The following is a 22647-nucleotide window of genomic DNA, read 5'->3' on the forward strand; positions in this document are numbered from 1 at the left end:
ATATTGAAACTTTTCACAATACTCTAATTTTCTGAGATACTGAATTTGGGATTTTCCTTAGTTGTCAGTTATAAACATCAAAATTAAAAGAAATAAATATTTGAAATATATCATTCTGTGTGTAATGAATGAATATAATATACAAGTGGAATTTGTATATTAGTGAATGGAATTAGGGAAATAAATCAGCTTTTTGATGATATTCTAATTATAGAAAAAATAAATAAACCTGTAAATAAATAAATAAACTGACATACCATAGTATTGTCATGGTAGTGTCCAAAAACATTTGATTTATGTACACATGAAGGCTAGTTTCAATGCTTGTTGTTTATATATTTTTAAATGTATAAATAATTTTAAAGACATCTCGCCTATCTTTCAACCTGTCATACTGTGAAGGATTGGAAAAAACACTACTCCAAAATAATGTATATTTTTTGTTAAAAATAGACTATATTTTACTTTACTGATTATGTGATGAGCACTTATAATACAAATCGGAGTATTCCATTATCGATTACATAATTTCATAAGTTAACTTATAATATAGTTAATTCATAAAGGCTATATGGTAACGATTTATTTTAAGGACCAATTCTCACTATTAGCTACAGTAGCTGTTTTAGCATGCATATTATTAACATACCGGCCATTTATTAGTCCTTATAAAGCACATATTAATGCCTTATTCTGCATGCTTATATTTAAGATCCCTTAATCCTACCCTGTACCTGAACAACTACCTTACTAACTATTAAAAAGCAGCAAATTAACAGTTTATTGGAGCCTGTCCTCCAACAAAAAACGACCAAACAGGACGTTTGTGCAAGCCTATATTTACGTTTTAAAGTTAAGCGGCCTCTAGCGGGCATAAATATAATGACAGTATCGCGTTGCATCTATCATCAGGAAATTACATATAACGTCATTACCAATCAAAACGCACGTTTATTTAAATGCAATGTGTGGACTTTTTACACCGATCTCACAGTAATTTGTACATATTTTACAAGGTGGCTTATTTGTTCGAATGACCACACCTAACCCGACCCCTAAACCTAACCCTCACAGAAATCATGCTAAATTATGATTTATTGAGCATATACATTTTACGTGCACGTCCATTCTCTGGGATCAAACCAATGATGGCATGATTGCATATCAAGGTATAACGCAATAATCTACCAACTGAGCTACACGAAACGCAAATCAGAGTGCAAATAAAAGAGTACAAAACATTAATATGAAAACAACCTTTTGCCGATAGGGGCGCAATTGTAGTATACGCTCTGATGGGTCGTATTTCAGGGATTTGGACAAACATCCTATTGAGTACTTATTGAGTAGAAATTCTTAAGTAATAGTGAATAGAAGTGAAGTGACATGTGGCCAAGCATGGTGACCCATACTCAGAATTTGTGCTCTGCATTTAACCCATCCACATGCACACACAGTAGTGAACACACACACACACACACACACACCATAAACACACACAGGGTGCAGTGGGCAGCCATATTGCTGCAGCACTCGGGGAGCAGTTAAGGGTTCAGTGCCTTGCTCAAGGGTCTCACCTCAGTTGCGGTATTGAGTGTGGAAGAGAGCGCTGGTTATATACTCCTCCCACCGACAATTCCTGCTGGATCTGAGATTTAACCAGCAACCTTCGAGTTACAAGTCCGACTCTAACCATTAGGCCATGACTGCCCAATTCTGTGTTGCCTATTCTAAAGTGTAACTGGCTATATTTGCACTACCAGTCAAAAGTTTAGTGTCTGTAAGGTGTTTTAATGTTTTTGAAATAAGTCTCCTATGCTACCCCAAGTTTGCATTTATTTAATCTAAAAGAAAGTAGAGGCTTGGATCAACTAGAGGCAGTAGTGTTTTATTTACAAACAAATAAACAATATATAAATGAATAAACCTGGAATATGGGATATGAAGAACAAAATAAACAGCAACAATAACCAACAAACTGTGATGAAATAACGAGAGGATGCAAGGTGCAAGTTAACAAGTTTAATAATTGAGAGTCAGAGTAAAGACACAGGTCGGGGGAAAACAATTAGCATGCGGATTAATGTGAGAATAAAACACAGGCTTGATTTTAGACACATGGAAGGCGGGGTGAATTCTCCTGTACGCCGGAGGAATTTTGAGTCGGACTGCCACCGGACTAATAATCTTGGTGACAGGAAACGGGCCAATGAACTTGGGAGCTAACTTGTTAGACACGGAGCGGAGAGGAATATTCTTAGTAGAAAGCCACACTTTTTGACCCACGACGTAAACGGGAGGCTTTGACCGGTGGCGATCGGCCTTGGCCTTCATGCGCCCCCCTGCTTGGAGTAGAGTCTCACGGGCTCTAGTCCAAGTACGGCGGCACCTCTGGACGAATGCGTGAGAGGAGGGGACTGCGACTTTGGATTCCAGACTCGGAAAAATTGGTGGCTGGTAACCTAAACTACACTTAAATGGCGAGAGGCCCGTGGATGACACTGGCAACGAATTGTGGGCGTACTCCACCATAGAAAGCTGTTGGCTCCAGGAGGACGGATTCTTGGCAACCAGACATCGCAACATTCTCTCGAGGTCCTGATTGGCTCGCTTAGACTGACCATTGCTCTGAGGATGATAGACCGAGGACAGACTGACCGTGGCCCCCAGTAACTTACAAAATGCTTGCCAAAATATGGATACAAATTGGGAACCCCTGTCAGAGACCACGTCCATCGGGAGGCCATGTAACCGAAAGACGTGATCTATGACTGTGACCGCTGTCTCCTTGGCTGTAGGTAATTTGGGCAAGGGGATGAAATGTGCCGCCTTCGAGAACCGGTCCACTACGGTTAAAACATCCGTCATGCCATTAGAGGGCGGGAGGGCGGTGACAAAATCTAGAGCGATATGGGACCAGGGTCTCGAAGGGACAGGCAGCGGTCGAAGTAACCCGTCTAGGGGTCGGTTAGATGTCTTACCAGTGGCACAGACTGAACAAGCCAAATGAATGTCGCGAGCCATAAGTGGCCACCAGAATCGTTGCTTAACTAGAAAACTTGTGCGAGTCACTCCTGGATGACAAGCCACGTTGGAACAATGACCCCACCGAATAACGTCGGACCATAACCCCTCCGGCACAAACAAACGACTCGGTGGGCAACCGGGCGGAGGCGTTACCCCTTCTAATACCCCTTCGATTCGATCTCCCATACCAGAGTGGAGATGACAACTTTCTCAGGTAAAATACACTCTGGAGTGACCGGGCGTTCGGATGGATCAAAAATACGAGATAAAGAGTCGGGTTTGATGTTTTTAGACCCCGGGCGGTAGGAGAGAGCAAAATCAAAACGTCCGAAAAAAAGACCCCACCGAGCCTGCCTGGAGTTGAGTCTTTTAGCTGATCTGATGTATTCAAGATTCTTATGGTCGGTCCAAACGATAAAAGGTACCAAAGAACCCTCTAACCAATGAGGGCACTCGTCCAACGCCAACTTAACTGCCAACAACTCTCTGTTACCAATGTCATAATTATGTTCGGCAGGCGACAGTCGATGAGAAAAGAACGCGCAGGGATGCATCTTATCATCTGAGGAAGGGCAATGTGAAAGCACTGCTCCTACTCCCACCTCTGACGCGTCAACCTCCACCACGAACTGACGTGTGGGGTCAGGGGTGACAAGAATGGTAGCCGAAACGAAGCGACTTTTGAGGTTGGTGAACACTGCCTCGGCAGTGTTCGACCACCTGAACGCCGTTCGGGGGGAGGTCAAGGCAGTCAGAGGTGCGACTAGTTGGCTGAAGTTGCGAATGAAACGCCGGTAAAAATTGGCGAACCCCAGAAACCGCTGTAGGGCCTTACGGGAATCTGGACTTGGCCAATCTACCACAGCCTTAACCTTGTCAGGGTCCATGCGCACTCCCTCAGAAGAGATGTACCTTAGGAAGGGAACAGACTGTGCATAAAACGAGCATTTCTCCGCCTTGACAAAAAGCCCATTCTCTAAGAGTCTCTGGAGCACTCGTCTGACGTGTTGAACGTGTTCCTGGAGAGACAAAGAGAAAATCAATATATCATCCAGGTAAACATATATGAATTGATCTACCATGTCTCTCAACACGTCATTCACGAGTGACTGGAAAACCGCTGGGCTGTTGGAAAGCCCGAGGGGCATAACCAAATATTCAAAGTGCCCCCTGTGGGTATTAAAAGCGGTTTTCCATTCATCCCCCTTCCTGATGCGAACCAAATGATATGCATTGCGTAAGTCCAGTTTCATGGAAATGGATGGTCCCTGCAACCTCTCGAAAGCTGAAGACATCAACGGCAAAGGATAAGAATTCTTTACCGTGATGTTGTTCAGTTCTCGGTAGTCAATGCAAGGTCGCAGAGAACCATCCTTCTTTCCAACGAAAAAGAACCCCGCCCCAGCAGGAGAAGAGGAAGGCTGGATGAACCCAGAGGCCAGAGAATCAGAAATATATTTCTCCATGGCCTCCCTCTCAGTAACAGAAAGAGAGTAAAGTTTGCCCTTAGGCGGAGTCTTACCTGGCAGTAGATCTATCGCACAGTCATAGGAACGATGCAGAGGGAGAGAAGCAGCACGGGACTTACTGAACACTTCCTTCAGGTCGAGGTACTCCGTGGGCATGTTAGACAAATCCGCTGCCTTACTCTGAAAAACAGAACCAGACACAGAGGGACAGGCAGACACTAAACAGGATTCATGACAGTGGTTACTCAATGTGGAAATTGTGATAGTGCACCAGTCGACCCGGGGGTTGTGTTTAGAGAGCCACGGGTGTCCCCTAACCACTGGTGCAAGTGGTGAGTCCATGAGGAGAAATGAGAGGGTTTCAGTGTGATTGCCAGAAGTGATGAGGGTGATGATTCCAGTGGAATGAGTAATCCGGGGAAGTTCTTGTCCATTGAGTGTGTTGACGGTGATCTGATCCCTGGGATCTCCGCCTCTCTCTCTCCTCCCGGGAAAGCCGAGCTCTCCCCACATGCATGGGCTCGTGAGCGAATGCGGGGCAGACCGCGCTCGCACCATCGGCCTGGTGGTTCTCTGAGCTGGGCTGTGGATGGCTGGGGCGCGTCAGCCGGGTCACGCGATTGAGACGCGCGTCCACTCTCAGGGCGAGTTCTATCAGTCCATTCAGCGTCTCTGGTAAATCCATGGCGTAAATTTCCTTATAAACGCGGTCAGCCAGCCCATGCAGGAACATATCCCACTGCGCTTCCTCGTTCCAATGGCACTCTGTGGCCAGGGTGCGGAACCGAATGGAAAAATCCACCACCGAGCCTTCTCCCTGTCGCAGTTCGGCGAGTAATCTGGCCGCCTCCTTACCCGCCACTGCCTGATCGAAAACTCTCCTCATTTCTTCGGAGAGTGCCTGGAACGAGGTGCAGCAGTTGTGTCAGTTCTCCCACACCGCCGTTCCCTAAAGCGCTGCTCTCCCTGACAGCAGGGTTAGTACAAACGCAACCTTCGTCTGTTCGCTCTGAAAAGTACGTGGTTGTAAAGCAAAATGCATGGAACATCTTGTGAGGAATGCTCTACAAAATTCAGACTCACCGGAATATCCCTCTGGTGTGGGTAGGCGTGGCTCTGGTCCTTCTGCTGCTGTGGGCGCTGGTGGTGGGGGAATGGGCGGCGCGGTGGTGGTGCAGTGAAGAGCGTGAAGAGAAACCCAGGAACCGTGGAACATCCAGACGACACGAGGAACTGACGAAATCCAAACGACACGAAGAACTGACGAAATCCAAACGGAGAACTGGGCTTGACGAGACACGAGAGCAGGACAAACACCAGGGAACAACCACAACGATCTGACAACATGAGAGGGAAATTACTGACATATAAAGGGAGGTGAAATCAATGACAGCTGGTGACACTTATCAACACAACGAGTAAACACACCCACACAATTACACTCACACAGACACCTCAGTGAGAGACAGCCAATTCATGAACCGTGACACAAACTCAAGATACAAACACAGGAAATGATATACATTGGAAAACTAACAAATAAACAAGACACAAGTGAAGAACAAAGGCAATACAAAAAGCACTATAAACAGAAATAAAAAGGGAGATGATGGACATCAGGTGGGAAGAAGGGTTAAGTTGAAGTCCCCTGAAAGGGAGAAAAGCAGGTTTAAGGGGTTCTAGGGGAGCAGGAGGTCACCATTGTCATGGAGAAAGGGGGCCAAGGAGTCCTGGACTCGGAAGGGATGATTCCTTCAACCACAGTTGATGAAGTTGGCTCTGAGACCATGGCTGTGCCAATGGACCCTCAGGAATTGGGAGAGCCAGCTAAGTATGAGGCCGAGGAGGAGCCAAGGAGCTGCACAAAAGCAGGAACGATTTGAGAGTGGGCACAAGGTGGGGTCTGGTTCTGTAAGAAACAGGTGAATCCATAATTTCTCCCATGGCAGTTCCCATTGAACCCTCTTCACTGTTAAGGAGGAGACAGTCAGCAACAGAAGAGTGACAGAAAAATGCTTTTAAATGATCTAGCAGCAGTTCCGATACTCCTCCTCAGCTGGGAGGACTAGATATTAGAGGACCACACTTTTTAGAACTGGTTCCCTTGGTGCATTATTCAAATTGCTCCCTCTTTCTGTATTTTTTTAAATGGATTAACTGCACAAATTAGGGTGCATATGCCTTCTGATGGTCCTCTGATGAATTTTTTTTGACTATGTAGAGTGTGTTGGTCAATTACAGTTCCTTCACAGCCCCAGGGACAAAGGCCACACCTGCCACAGACCTGGACTCTGTACCAATAGCCATGTGCATCTCTGAGCCTGAGCCAGCAGCCATGCCACCTTAAGTTGTATAGCGCTTTATACAAAACAGATTGTGTCAAAGCATCTTCACAATGTCAAACAGGAAAATACTTTGTCAATAATGCAAAATCATTATATAATGCTTAACATATCATTAGTTAATTGTCCGTCATAGAGCCTGAGCCACTAGCCATGTCCATCTCTGAGCTGACCATAATAGACTGGGGCACCATGAAATGGGTTCCCACCCATAATCCCATCCCTAAAACACTTCCTCTTCCCCTAAAATAATTTCAAGCTCCTTTATCTCCACCATTCCTACCCATTCCTCCATCCTCTCCTCTGGTACCACCCTGCCACCACCTCCTCCATTGGTCTCGTCCAGCTTTATGGTTCCTCAGCCCTCGCTGTGTGTGTTCATTTCTCAGCTCCACCCTTCTCGTTAGCTCCACCTAACTCCCTGACTCTGCCTTAAACTTCACGGTCTTAGCCTTGGTGCATGGATCCCCTGGCTTCACCTCAGGCCTCTGAGCTCATGACTCCACCTTAGCCTGTCGACTCATCGGCTCCACCTTGGCCCCTTGCTCCCTTAGCTCCACAATGGGTCATCGTCCCTCAGGCTCCATTGGACCCCCTGAGCCCCCTAACCCTTTGACTTTGCCTGGCTGCACTTTCCCTTCAGCTTTACTCTCGTCCTCTATCCCACTGGCTCTGCCTCTGTCTAACGAGCCCTGGCTCTACCATGGTCCCAATGAGGCTGTAGCTTCGCCTTCCTTGCTTTGCCTGGGCTAGTTCCTATTTGATTTGTCCCTGTTCATATGATAATATTGTTACTCATTTGTTAATAGATTAAAACCACCTGTTCCCGGTTCTCTTCCTTCCCTTAGTCAGTGTATTCATAGCCCTCAGTTTGACATGGTTTTTTTTCTGTTCTCATCTGTATTATGTTGGGTTGCTGTAACTTCCAAGCGTATCCAACTTGTTTCTTTTTAGAATTATATTCTACTCTCTCAAGTGACAAGTTTTGCTGCCTAAATTTTTTTGTGAAATATATATATTTTTTCGAGATTCACTGATGAATACAAAGTTCAAAAGAACAGCTTTCATTTGAAATAGAAATCTTGTAACATTCTAAATCATATCACTGTCAACATCTGGTACTTTTCAGATATTCTGAAATTCTCAGGTGAACTGTCTAATTCTCAGTTCTCTGAGTAGAGCCCATCCTTGATGGTACATGAGAATTTTCTGACCAACTGTCTTTTTACATGATACACAAATAAACAATGGCATATCAGAAACATACATTGTTCACAAGTTTCTCCCCAGAATTATGTCTACGCGCTGCCGAAGATCCCTTGCCGCTGGGGTGAATCTGCGGTGCCATCGAGCAGGACGAAGGAGTCTGCCGCTGTGGACGCTCGAGGTGGTGGGCTGGAGTGAGTTGCCTCTAATGTGGAGGGGCGGCTGCCGTCCGTGAGGGAGCGGAGGAGTCGGCACCATTTGCCAGGGGGCCGGGGCTTGCTGCCGTCCGCCAAGAATGGGGAGGAGCAGGGAACAGGGGACTCCTGCCAGCTGCCCTAAAGTGGAGGAGCTGTCGCCATCCACCGGGCTGCGGAGGAGTGTCATTCCGTCCACCGAGGGCCATCCAGTGCCACCACCAGGTACCGCAGAAGAGTTCACACAGCTTATGCGGGGCCGAGTGGCAGTGTGTCTGGGAACATCAGATTTCGAAATAATCCTAGAGGATACTGGTTTCCCTTTGCTCCTGCATTTCCCAGAATGCACACAACGCGTATGTCTTCCGCGTCCCACAGTCAGCAGATTTGAAATCTGGACATTTATCTAAAATCTATCTATAAAAAAACTCATGGATTCGCTATAGGGGGACTTAACTTGGGGAGCCGTTTGATGGATGTTTTATTACAGATACGTGCACTTTATTTCATGTCTTCTGAACTGTTGACAACAAACACCCGCTTACCCCCATTGAAAGGCTTGAAAGAGCAAGGACAATTTTTTATATAACTCCGAATGGATTATTCTAAAAGAAGAAAGTCACATACACCTAGGATGCTTCGAAGGTGAGTAGAAGATGGACGAATTTCTCGGGTGAACTAACCCTTTGAGGGTGCCTTTCTGACCAACTTAATTAGGACTTAAGTCTAACTCTAATCTTGATATGTAATCTCATGATTACTTCTATTGTCTTTGAAATATGGTTAAAATGTATTGTCAAATGTACCGACAAGCATTTATGATAGACTAAAATATACTTCAATGTCACTTCTATTGAAAGTTGTCTGTCATGTATTTAGATATGTTTGTAATTATACATTTGTAATGAAGTTGCAATTTGTTACATCAAAATGATATTAACTTTCATTTTAATACAGAGTAACACACTACCATCATGATCCTTGCCTGTGTTCCCCTGTCTTGGTCTTGTGTTTTGTACTTTTATTTTGAAATGTACTTCCACAGTATTTCAGTGCTCTCCTGCTGTGTTCAGTGTGTTCTGTTAGCCTTCTGGTCTTGTTTGCAACTAATTTGTTACCATAGCAATGCATTAGCTCCTCTGCCTTGTTACCATGTATTTGCCCTGGTTCAAAAAAAATTAAAATATAAAAAAAATAAAAAATTGTGAACAATCAACTTCATTTGCACTTTTAAGTCGACGGTGCCAAAATAATAAACAAAACGTTCTAAATATTAAACCCTCTAAGTTATCTATCCAAAATAAAGGAACAAACAATTAAAAATTTATAACCTAACTACCTAATCCGAAAACAGAGATCCAAATGTTACAAAATCAAAAGATGGCGTCTGATTCCTTACTTTCCCAAAAACTATTTACAATATTCACAATAAATATTTACAAAGAAACATCGAGTTCAGAGGGATAATCCAAAATCAAAGTTGTATAATAAGGGATGAGTAAGCCAGAGGACCGTTACAAAACAACAAATATCCGAACAATCTCTCTCTAAGCATACAAATGGGGTAAAACCCTTCTTGCTTTGCATGCAACTAGATAAGAAGAGGGGAAAATCTGTAACTATATTGTATGTGACACAGATTTATTGCTGTTAATGCTTAATGTGACTGTTAAGATTTAGAAAGGGGTAATTTTGAGGGTTACTGTTGTGGTGATGAGTGGAGACTGTGGTTTGAACAGAAACAAGCTGTTATTAGACTGTTTCAAAGTCAAAGTCAAAGTCAAAGTCACCTTTATTTATATAGCGCTTTAAACAAAATACATTGCATCAAAGCAACTGAACAACATTCATTAGGAAAATTAGTGTCAATAATGCAAAAATGATAGTTAAAGGCAGTTCATCATTGGATTCAGTTATGTCATCTCTCTTCAGTTAAATAGTGTCTGTGCATTTATTTGCAATCAAGTCAATGATATCGCTGTAGATGAAGTGTCCCCAACAAAGCAAGCCAGAGGCGACAGCGGCAAGGAACCGAAACTCCATCGGTGACAGAATGGAGAAAACAACCTTGGGAGAAACCAGGCTCAGTTGGGTTGCCAGTTCTCCTCTGACCAGACGAAACCAGTAGTTCAATTCCAGGCTGCAGCAAAGTCAGATTGTGCAGAAGAATCATCTGTTTCCTGTGGTCTTGTCCTGGTGCTCCTCTGAGACAAGGTCTTTACAGGGGATCTGTATCTGGGGCTGTAGTTGTCCTGGTCTCCGCTGTCTTTCAGGGATGTAGAGGTCCTTTCTAGGTGCTGATCCAGCATCTGGTCTGGATACGTACTGGATCCGGGTGACTGCAGTGACCCTCTGATCTGGACACAGACTGGATCTGGTGGCCACGGTGACCTCGGAACAAGAGAGAAACAGACAAATATTAGCGTAGATGCCATTCTTCTAATGATGTAGCAAGTACATAGTTTACCTAATTAATGCAGCCTAAAAATCCTTTAACGGATTTGGATAATAAAAGCATATTAGTATGTTATGTGTATGCCAGGTTAAAGAGATGGGTCTTTAATCTAGATTTAAACTGCAAGAGTGTGTCTGCCTCCCGAACAATGTTAGGTAGGTTATTCCAGAGTTTGGGCGCCAAATAGGAAAAGAATCTGCCGCCTGCAGTTGATTTTGATATTCTAGGTATTATCAAATTGCCTGAGTTTTGAGAACGTAGCGGACGTAGAGGATTATAATGTAAAAGGAGCTCATTCAAATACTGAGGTGCAAAACCATTCAGGGCTTTATAAGTAATAAGCAATATTTTAAAATCTATGCGATGCTTGATAGGGAGCCAGTGCAGTGTTGACAGGACCGGGCTAATATGGTCATACTTCCTGGTTCTAGTAAGAACTCTTGCTGCTGCATTGTGGACTAGCTGTAGTTTGTTTACTAAGCGTGCAGAACAACCACCCAATAAAGCATTACAATAATCTAACCTTGAGGGCATAAATGCATGGATTAACATGTCTGCATTTGACATTGAGAGCATAGGTCGTAATTTAGATATATTTTTGAGATGGAAAAATGCAGTTTTACAAATGCTAGAAACGTGGCTTTCTAAGGAAAGATTGCGATCAAATAGCACACCTAGGTTCCTAACTGATGACAAAGAATGGACAGAGCAACCATCAAGTCTTAGACAGTGTTCTAGGTTATTACAAGCGGAGTTTTTAGGTCCTATAATTAACACCTCTGTTTTTTCAGAATTTAGCAGTAAGAAATTACTCGTCATCCAGTTTTTTATATCGACTATGCAATCCATTAGTTTTTCAAATTGGTGTGTTTCACCGGGCTGCGAAGAAATATAGAGCTGAGTATCATCAGCATAACAGTGAAAGCTAACACCATGTTTCCTGATGATATCTCCCAAGGGTATCATATAAAGCGTGAAGAGTAGCGGCCCTAGTACTGAGCCTTGAGGTACTCCATACTGCACTTGGGATCGATAGGATACATCTTCATTCACTGCTACGAACTGATGGCGGTCATATAAGTACGATTTAAACCATGCTAATGCACTTCCACTGATGCCAACAAAGTGTTCAAGTCTATGCAAAAGAATGTTGTGGTCAATTGTGTCAAACGCAGCACTAAGATCCAATAAAACTAATAGAGAGATACACCCACGATCAGATGATAAGAGCAGATCATTTGTAACTCTAAGGAGAGCAGTCTCAGTACTATGATACGGTCTAAATCCTGACTGGAAATCCTCACATATACCATTTTTCTCTAAGAAGGAATATAATTGTGTGGATACCACCTTTTCTAGTATCTTGGACAGAAAAGGGAGATTCGAGATTGGTCTATAATTAACTAGTTCTTTGGGGTCAAGTTGTGTTTTTTTGATGAGAGGCTTAATAACAGCCAGTTTGAAGGTTTTGGGGACATATCCTAATGACAATGAGGAATTATAATAATAGTCAGAAGAGGATCTATGACTTCTGGAAGCACCTCTTTTAGGAGCTTAGATGGTATAGGGTCTAACATGCATGTTGTTGGTTTAGATGATTTAACAAGTTTATACAATTCTTCTTTCAATGAACATACTGTATCCCTGATACACAATGTTTGCATGTTATAGTGTTACTACTGTATAATTTGACCTGAACCTTTATGAGAACAAAATCTGTACAAAGCTTTTGCATCTGTAATAAAAAATTTTTTTTTTGAAATTATTACTTTTCACCAGTTTCTTGGGTGAAAATAATATTTATCATAATAGTGACTTCAAACAAGAAAATATAACAAAAATATTTGTTTATTAAACAAAACTAAACAGAACTTATATTGTCACAGCAGAAGAGTATGTAAAACAGATTTTTGTAAATAAAGTTGTAAATACATTGGAGTAAGTTTGTACTATTTCTGAAATAAAGAATACTACTTATCTTTTACTCCAAAATTGCATGTGTCACTTGCCATTTCATTGTAATTATCTGTGAAATCTAAGTCAAAACTTTCCATATTTTTTAAACCACATAGCATACAACACTTTTTTTTTTTAGTTAATATAACTAGCACATCAGAGTCTGGAGCTCAATTCACACTGCAGACTTTCCACTAACAAAAAAAACAAACAAACAAACTAACTAATTAACTGACTGACTAAATTAATAAATAGATAAACCAAAAGAATCCCAAGAATCTGGTCATTGCATGACTGAGGCATATTATACTGGTTTCGGTATGATAATTGTTTTAAAGAATGTGAGTTTTGTGTGAATGTGTGCTTGTGTGCCTGTGTGTGTTTTGCTGTGGACAGACTTCATGCCAGAAATATTGAAAAAAAAAAAAGTGACAGTTGAGCAAGTCTAGACCTGCCAAATACATTCTAGAGCAAAGCATCAGGAAGCAATGTCTAAAGAAACACAGGGTATTTCCACTGCAACAACTCAAATAATACAAATGAACTCAGGTGATTGTACAGAAATTAAACCATTAACCTGAGATCTCTTATTATGTGGAGATTAAAGTTTACTTTAATCGCTTGACACAAGACCGCCAACGAGGAAGCTATCTAGAGGAAATGGTAGAGTAAATGAATGCTCCACCTCTACTGGAACATACATTCCAGATCTCATTCATGTAGTAAAACAGCGCCAATGATAACACTTTCCCAACACACTGCTGATCACATGTACTATGTAAGCAATGCTCAGGGACCGGCGGTGGGCCTGTCCAAACACACCTCTCTTAAACACACACTGATAGAATGTAAACAGCCTGGGGGCCCTGATTTTATTGGCCGTTTTTAGAAAACCTCCACCCCTACCTGCTCAGGTGATTCCTGACTTCTTGTTGGCACAGAAGGTGTGAGCCACATGGTTGAGATGAATCATCTGATGAAGTCAATGACCTGAAAGTTACTACATAAACCCTGGTGCCACTGTCACTTTGTGTCATGCAAAAGTTCAATGTTTCTACAACAGACACTAAACTAAAAGTTATAATGAATGGTTATGACATCAACGTTGACAGTTTACTGTAGTCTGTCATATCCTGCATCTTAATATATTATTAATAATATATTATCACTGAGCCCATTGCCTCTCTTCTTCCTATAAATTTTAAAGGAATAGTTGCTGAAAATATTTTGAGCCATCCAAGATATAGATGAGTTTGTTTCTTCATGGGAACAGATTCAGAGAAATTTAGCATTTTTTCACTTGCTCATCAACGGATCCTCTGTCCATCAGTTAATTTCCATCTATTAAAATATTGAGATGTGAAAAGTTACATGTTTAAAGGAAACATCTCCATCATGCAAAAAATCGTCTGGTTTGAATCAAGAGAAAAATCTGCACTGATCAAGCAACTTTTACAAGCCAAAGTTCTAAACAAATACATTGGTGGGTTTTGTTGTGATGAAATTATGTCAATTTTACACTCTTCTATTATCAATCATTTACAATGCAAAACTTAGTAACAGGGTTGGCATTGTCAGATTAAACCTTGAAAAACAGAATCCACTTCAGAGTCCACTTCTGTCATGATTCTGCCCTCATGTCCTTGATTTCTCTCTAGTCTTGAGGCAGAATCATGTCAGACCCGTGTTTTGTGTGCAAGCACATGGCCATGTCTTTGGGCCATGTGCTTGTGTTGTCTCGTTTCCTTGCCCCGCCCCGCCCCCTTGTTATCCTTGTTCTGTCATTATTTACCTGTGTCACCTGTTATGTTCTCATTAGTCTCCCTATTTCTATCCCCTTGTGTTTGCTGTCTTGTGCGGTTCATTGTTACACTTTGAAGAAACGTTGTGAGACCTGTGATTGTTTTTCTGTATTAAGAGTTCCTGAGTCAAGAGTCTTTTGTTTATTGTTTGTTCCTAGTCTTGTTAAGTTACTTGTCTTTGCCCTAGTGGTTGTTTTCCCCCTCGTGGGTTTTGTTTTCCCCTTTTGTCAATAATAAACCCTGTGTGTAGTGCATCCTGTCTGCACCTGAGTTCATCCCCGCACCCCCCACGTGACACACTTCATGAAATGATTTCATTATAACAATATTTTGTTAGTTTATAGAATAATCAGCAAAGTATCAGAGTTGATGTACAACATTTTAGGACACAAATTGTATATAATATAATTTAACTTTACATAAATTTTCAAATAAAATCTAACCCAGAGTGTCTCTTTCACAGTGAAAATCTTATAGGTGGTCAATGTTATCCATGTGGTTAAAAATTATTAGTTTAACAACAGAAGTAGATTGTTTTTGTTGTTAGTACATCACAGGTCAAAGAACGTATGGGTCAAAGAACAATGCCAACCTGTCAGATCTCTTATGTCTCCACATTTGAAAAACACATCTGTGTTAACATATATTAAAAGTTAAAGTTCACTGTTCATTGTTGAGGTGTGGTCACATGAGTGAAATTTCAGCAAAATTTTGTGGGTTCCTTGTCCATTATTAATAGTGCAGAATTGGTGAAACACAACACAGTCACTTTCGAACAAATCAGCTTTCTGTTGGTCAGTGACTAACCTGAACCCATTGTGAAATCTGCGTAGGGAAACATTCACCCTCATCTGAAATGCAAGATTGTTCTTCAGGGAAATTTTGTCCGACAACAGAAAATATGACTGCACATTAAGAGACATTTTTTACATTTGACACAGGGCATAGTGTTTAGGTATACAGGGTATATGCACGTGCATATGGGCCCTGGCTGATTGGGGGACCATTTAATTAAAACGAGAGAACGGATTCTTGTGTGCCTTTGTTACATTGCTGCTGCAGAACTGCATCATTTTTTAAAACTGTGTAAATGCTGCATTGCCAAGGCCAAATAAAATAATAATTAATAACAGCTAGCTAGCTAGTTGAAAAGACTGTATAAGTTCTAGCTTCAGCAACACCTGCACAGTTTTAAATCTCTTTCTTTTTTAATTTATTTCTCTTTTAATTAAAGACTATTGAAAGTAGCCATTCTTTTCATTGAGAATATGTGTAGCCTTAAATTAAAAACCAAGGACATTGTAGATGAATTTGCCAAAAAACGTGTAGCGTCTGGACCAATTAGACATGTGACAGAGTGAAATATATATGTCTGTGTAATTATATTTGAATCCATTTAAAAGATTAATATAGTGTAAATATGTTATTTAAGTAGTTTTGTGTTAATCAGTGATCAATTAGTTTAGTCCAACAATTCTGCGATCGATTGCTGCTGCCTTGTCAACCAGTAGGGGGAGAACTCGCGGTGTTTCTCCATTACACATAAAGTTATCAGTGGAGAAGCATCGTGGAGTTTGACAGATTAATTTTCTCCCCTTTTTCAGGTGTACAACATTTGGAGGCACCGCTGGGATCTACTCTTTGGAGTGCAGTCGTCACTTACCTGGCAGACAGCTTCTGATGCAGTACACCCCCCCCTAAAAACAACCTAGGCCAACAGTGAGGTGGAAAGAGTTCCTGCAGTAAAGGCAAGAAAGAGACAAAAGAACCATAGCCCTGAGGCCACAGAGATCATCAGGTGAAACAGACAAGTTCTGTTAGTCTCAAATAAGCCCACTACTCAGCGAAAAAGTCCACTCTAGTGTCACAATGGAGACAACAGTGCTCGAGAAAATGCAAGATGAGGTTATCACTACGCTAAATTCCCTATCAAAAGACAAGCTTTTAAGTGTTTGTGAATTCCTTCATGTGGCAGATCCAGAGAAGATTGTATCTAAATCTCGTATGTCTCTGACCTCCTACATCCTCCAACATCTCGAAGAAATTACTGAGCTAGAAGATGGTGGCATGTCTGAACTCTTAAGACTGAGAGATCAAATTATAGAATTGAATACAGTCACTGAGAGTGAAACAGCAGGCCAGAGTGAAATCACTGAAAGAGATAAATTACAAAAGGAGTTAGACGAGCTAAAAAGTGCAATGAAACAAAAACTAAGTTTAATCCAACAATTAGAAGAGGTAAGCACAAAACAAAGTATCATTCAGCCTCAATTACAAATTGCTGCCCAGCCGCAACAGTCAGTCAATGCCCAACACTCAAACCCACCTTGGCGCAAAGATTTTAAAATTTCTGGACAAATCGGAGACCCAGGCCAAAGAAAGAAATTAAGTTTTTCAAGTTTGGCACATCAAATTGAGAACGGTCTGAGCAGAGGCTACCCAGAGTGTGAGATTGTGGATGCAGTTATTCGTGCCATCTCTCTAGGCTTACAGTTACGAAGCTATTTAGAAGGAAAGCCAAATCTGACTCTTCCTACACTCAGACGAATTCTGCGCTCTCACTTCCAAGAAAAGAGTGCAACTGAATAAGCAGCTTACCTCTGAATGCCAAGGTAACAAAGAGACACCACAGAATTTCCTTATGCGTGTTCTTGACCTGCGCCAGAAAATCTTGTTTGCGCCTCAAGAAGCAGAATCAGGCCTCAAGTATGACCCAGCATTAGTTCAAAGCATGTTTTTACATACAGTACTCACCGGTCTCCAAAATGACAGTATCAAAGTAGATATGCAACCCCTCCTTCTTGACACGAAAACCACAGATGAGGCTCTGTTGGAGAAATTAAACATTGCTTGTGCTAATGAGGCAGAAAGACAAAAGAAAAAGAAAACCAATGTGCAGCACACAACGACTGTTGTCCATGCAGTTCAGTCTAGTGATGTAACCATTGATAAGAAACCCAGTGCAACTCAAAGTGCACCAAAATCATCTTCCCATGTGCTGTCAGAACTGAAAGAACTAAGAACTGATGTAGCTTCACTCAAATCACTCAGTGCTGAAATATCTCAAATCAGAGAAACATTGCAGCAACCAGCTTTTGCCTCACCACAGTGTCTTGTTCCTGCACAGGGAGTTCCTGAAAGAGAAGTAATTCTGTGTCAATTGCAGCCATATTGGGCATCACCGGGCACCAACCAAATGAGAGTGAATACTCAGTTTCCACCCCAGTATATACCCCGACAATACTATGCACCCCCTACTCATTCCCAAGCAAGAAAGTGCTTTAATTGTCAGCAACAAAGAACAGAGGACCGTTGCATGCATTGTTTTAGGTGTGGCAGAGGCGAGCACTTCCAAGCAGGATGCAGAACCCGTGGCATTAAGCCTTCAAGAGAGAGTCCTTTAAATGGAGAGTGGTTACTTCCGCGGGACAGGGAGTAACCAGACCCACTAACCAGTCCCAAAGATGTGCAGCCTGTGGAAAAACAGAGAAGCAAATGAAGCAGTGTTCACGATGTAAAAAGATATTGTATTGTTCTAAGATCTGTCAAACTTACCATTGGACTGAACATAAGCGAACTTGTATCAACCCACCAAGACCAGTTTCAAATTCCGACCTGACGATGAGTGTCCATGCCTCCTGCAGTACTCGAGTTAACCTGTATTCCTCTGTGACATCACTAGTTGGAAGGCAATGTCTTGTTGAATGTTACCTGCATGGCCATCAAATTCAAGCACTGTGGGACACAGGCTCTCAGGTGTGTGTTATTGATGAATTGTGGAAACAGGAATACTTACCGGAAGTCCCACTGAGAGATGTTTCAGATATTCTCGAGTCTCCAAATATGTTGAACCTTGTGGCTGCCAACGGTGTTGATATACCCTACATTGGATATGTTGAAGTGACTTTCAGACTAGCGTCACAGACATCTCACCATACCGAGCTTGTCATTCCCATACTCGTAGCGAGGGGTCAGAACCTCTCACACCCTATCATAGGTTTCAATGTGATAGAACAAATTGTGAACTCCATTGAACAAGTCCAGCCAAGTACTGTGAGCAACAACATGCTTGAGAGAACTGTTAAAGCCGCATTCCCCAGCCTAAAGAGGAGCAAAGTCCAGACATTTATCAAACTTGTGAGTGCAGAGAGCTCATTTGAATACACCGTAAAGACCATGAAAGGGCATGCTGTCATTCCCAAACGGAGTACGGTACAGGTCTCATGCCGAGTGTACATGCTGCCAGTTAAGGAGGATAGCACACTCATTTTTGAGCCTGATGTGAATCCTTGCTGGGCAGATGGGCTTGAATTCAAAGAAAGTTTAGTAAGGCTGAAAAAAGAGGCTCCAACGAAAATTACAATTGAGGTATACAATGACACTGATCATGATATCACTCTGATGGGCCAGACTCCGATTGGTACAGTACAGCTTGTCAAGAATGTCTTCCCTGCTAGTATGTTTGAAGTGCCAGAAAATCCTACCGCTGTTGGGGTATGTCCCATCCAGGCTGTGGAGAACTGTCATGACAACACCAATACTGATTCTTGGGACCCGCCAGTCGATGTTAGCCACCTGAGTGAACATCAGAGACAGATAGTACAACAAATGTTAAGAGAAGAGTGTCAATCATTCTCTAAATCAGACAACGACATTGGGTGTATCAGGAATTTGCAGTTAAATATATCACTTAAAGATGATGAGCCAGTCAGTCGCACTTACATGTCTGTGCCAAAACCTTTGCATCGCGAGATGAAAGAATACTTACATATGACCTCATAGCACAAGGCTGGATTGAAAAATCCAATTCTTCATACTCGTCTCCAATTGTGTGCGTAAGAAAGAAAGATGGCAGTCTCCGTTTATGTATTGATTACAGAGATCTAAACAGAAAGACTCATCCGGACAGACAACCAATTCCAAGGGTACAAGACATTATGGACAGCCTAGGTGGTAATTCCTGGTTCTCTTCACTAGATCAAGGGAAGGCCTATCACCAGGGGTTCATGTCAAAGGAAAGTAAGCACCTAACAGCGTTTGTGACACCCTGGGGCCTGTATGAATGGGTGCGTATTCCTTTTGGGCTGATGAATGCTCCTGCAGCCTTCCAGCGATGTATGGAGGAGTGTTTAGATGGCTTGCGGGATGAGATCTGCATTCAATACCTCGATGACACCTTGGTGTTTAGTAAAACCTTTGAGAACCACGTCCAGGATGTGAGGAAAGTATTGCAGAGGCTTAGACAACATGGTATCAAACTTAAACCGAGCAAGTGTGATTTCTTCAAACCTGAAGTCCGCTACATGGGTAGGATTGTCTCTGCAGAGGGAAGTAAAGTTGATCCGGCAGATACAGAAGCTGTCAGAGACCTGAAAGACAAACAACCAAAGAATGTGGGTGAGCTGAGGAAAATTCTTGGTCTGCTTAGCTACGACTGACAGTACATTAAAGATTTCTCTCGAATAGCTAGCCCTTTATATGACCTGTTAAAAAGTACTCCAGAAGATAATGCTCACCTGAAAAGGAGTCAGAGACAATCAAAGACAAAATGCATTAGAACTGGTGTTCCATCGAGTAAGTCCATTACCTGGACTGAACAACATCAGAGCACTCTGGAACAGCTAATTGTTTGTCTGCTCCAGCCCCCCGTACTAGCTTTTCCTGACTTTTCACAGCCTTTTATACTACATACAGACGCGTCAGCTCAAGGATTAGGTGCAGTATTATACCAGAAACAAAGTGAGAAACTTCGTGTAATTGCTTATGGATCCCGCACACTAATGGCTGCTGAGAAAAACTACCACCTACACTCAGGCAAGCTTGAATTTCTTTCTTTAAAGTGGTCAATCACCGAAAAATTCTGTGATTATTTGTATTATGCGCCAACTTTTACTGTATATAGTGACAAGAATCCCCTTACATATGTCCTGTCAACGGCCAAATTGAATGCTACAGGTTTCAGATGGGTGGCTGAATTGGCAGATTTCCACTTCACAATCAGATATCGCCCAGGTCGTGAAAATATTGATGCGGATACGCTGTCCCGATTGCCCCTCGAAATAGGTACTATGATGAAACAGTGCTCTGAGGAGTTGTCGTCAGACATAATAGGTGCTACCATTCAGGCTGTAGAAGCTCAAGAAGGACCCAGCATCCCATGGTCGGTCTTGACCAACTGTTCATCTATTCAGACCTGTCCAGCAGTCCCAACAATTACCCCTATGTCGGTAAACGTAATAAAAGATGCTCAAATGAATGACCAGGATATCAGTCCTTTATATGAATGCAAATTGTCTGGTACAAAACCAAAAGTGAGAGAACTCAGAACATACAGTTTAAAAACAAAATGTCTGTTTCGTGAATGGGGAAAACTTACCATTAATCAGGATGGTATCCTCTGCCGAACCACTTCCACATGCACACAATTGGTCCTGCCAGAGAAATACAAAGTAACAGTCTTGCGAGAGCTTCACGATGAAATCCATCAAGGTACAGATCGTACTCTCTCACTCATCCGTGAACGTTTCTTTTGGCCACATATGCAGGCAGACATTGAGTATTATGTCACAAAAACATGCAGATGTCTAAAGCAGAAAAAAGCCTTGTCATGAGACAAGAGCCCCATTAACAAACATGGTTTCGACCCAGCCATTTGAATTGATTTCAATTGACTTTCTTCATCTAGACCGCTGCAAAGGAGGTTTTGAGTACATCCTTGTGATAGTAGATAATTTCACTCAATTTGCCCAAGCATATGCCACTACATCCAAGTCAGGTAAAACCGCTGCAGATCGCATATTCAATGATTTTGCCTTAAAATTTGGTTTTCCCTCCCGCATCCATCATGATCAAGGTGGAGAATTTGAGAATCAGTTGTTTGAACAGCTCCAAAAATACTGTGACATCACAGGCTCCAGAACGACCCCATATCACTCGCAAGGCAATGGCCAAGCTGAACGTTTTAACAGGACACTGTTACAAATGTTAAAAACGCTCACAGAAATTCAAAAATCAAACTGGAAAGACTCTCTAAATAAGTTGCTGTATGCTTTCAATTGTACCCGCTCAGAAGTCACAGGATTTTCTCCTTTTTACCTATTATATGGAAGGTCTCCAAGACTGCCTGTCGACATGTTGTTTGGACTGGATTCAGAAGCTCCTACCTCTAATCAGAAAGAGTATGTGGAGAAATGGAAACATGGAATGGAAGAGGCATATAAAATTGCAAGAGAGTGTGCTAAAAAATCTGCTGACAGGAGCAAAAAGAACTTTGACAAAAAGGTGAGGAGCACCACATTGCAGCCAGGTGATCGTGTTCTGGTAAAGAACCTAACACCGCGGGGAGGCCCTGGTAAAATTCGTAATTTCTGGGAAGACAGCATCCATGTAGTTGTGCGACAGATGGGTGGCGAGCTTCCAATTTATGAAGTTAAGCCAGAAAAGGGAAAGGGAAGATCCAGAGTCCTCCATCACAACTTATTAATGCCTTGCGACCACTTACCTTTTGAAACTGCTCCGCCTTCAAAGACTGAACGGAAACGAGAACTGAAGAAGCCTCAAATCAGCCAGGTTGAATCTGATGAGGAGAGTGAAGATGAATTAGACTTCCATTATGTACCACCAGCAGTACTTCAACCAAACCATGTTATTGAATCTGAAAATCTTGAACTACTACCTACCATAGAGTCTGATGAGTATCCAAATGAGGCCCTGAAACAAGTTCCTGCTTCACTGTCATCAATGGAGAGTGACCAAGAACAAGAGATCAACTTACCCGCTGATGAGCACCTTCCTGCTTCCACGCCATCTGCTGAAAAAGGACCAAGAGGGTCAAGAGGAGCAAACTTACCAGCTGCCTAGTAGAGAAAGACGCCCACCAAGAGTATTTACCTATAATAATTTGGGTGTACCTAATTATAATGTCAGACAATTAAATGCAATCTTGCCGACATCGCACCAGCACATACCTTATGTGTCTGCTCATGGACTGTCGACCTTGTTGCCGCCTGTTCAGCATTACTGTCATTTTCCTTTTGTCTATGGAGTCCACTAATGAGGGGCCATGAACTCTTAAATGTGCATTGAGACTGTGAACTTGAGTGAAATCTTGAGTTTCTTTGCATTAATACAGTTTGACATCTAGAGAACTGATGGATGTTTTGTCTTAGGAACATTTAAATGCTGGAAAACGGAACA

The sequence above is a fragment of the Carassius carassius genome, chromosome 24, assembly GCF_963082965.1.
Source record: "Carassius carassius chromosome 24, fCarCar2.1, whole genome shotgun sequence".
Taxonomy (NCBI): Eukaryota; Metazoa; Chordata; class Actinopteri; order Cypriniformes; family Cyprinidae; genus Carassius; species Carassius carassius.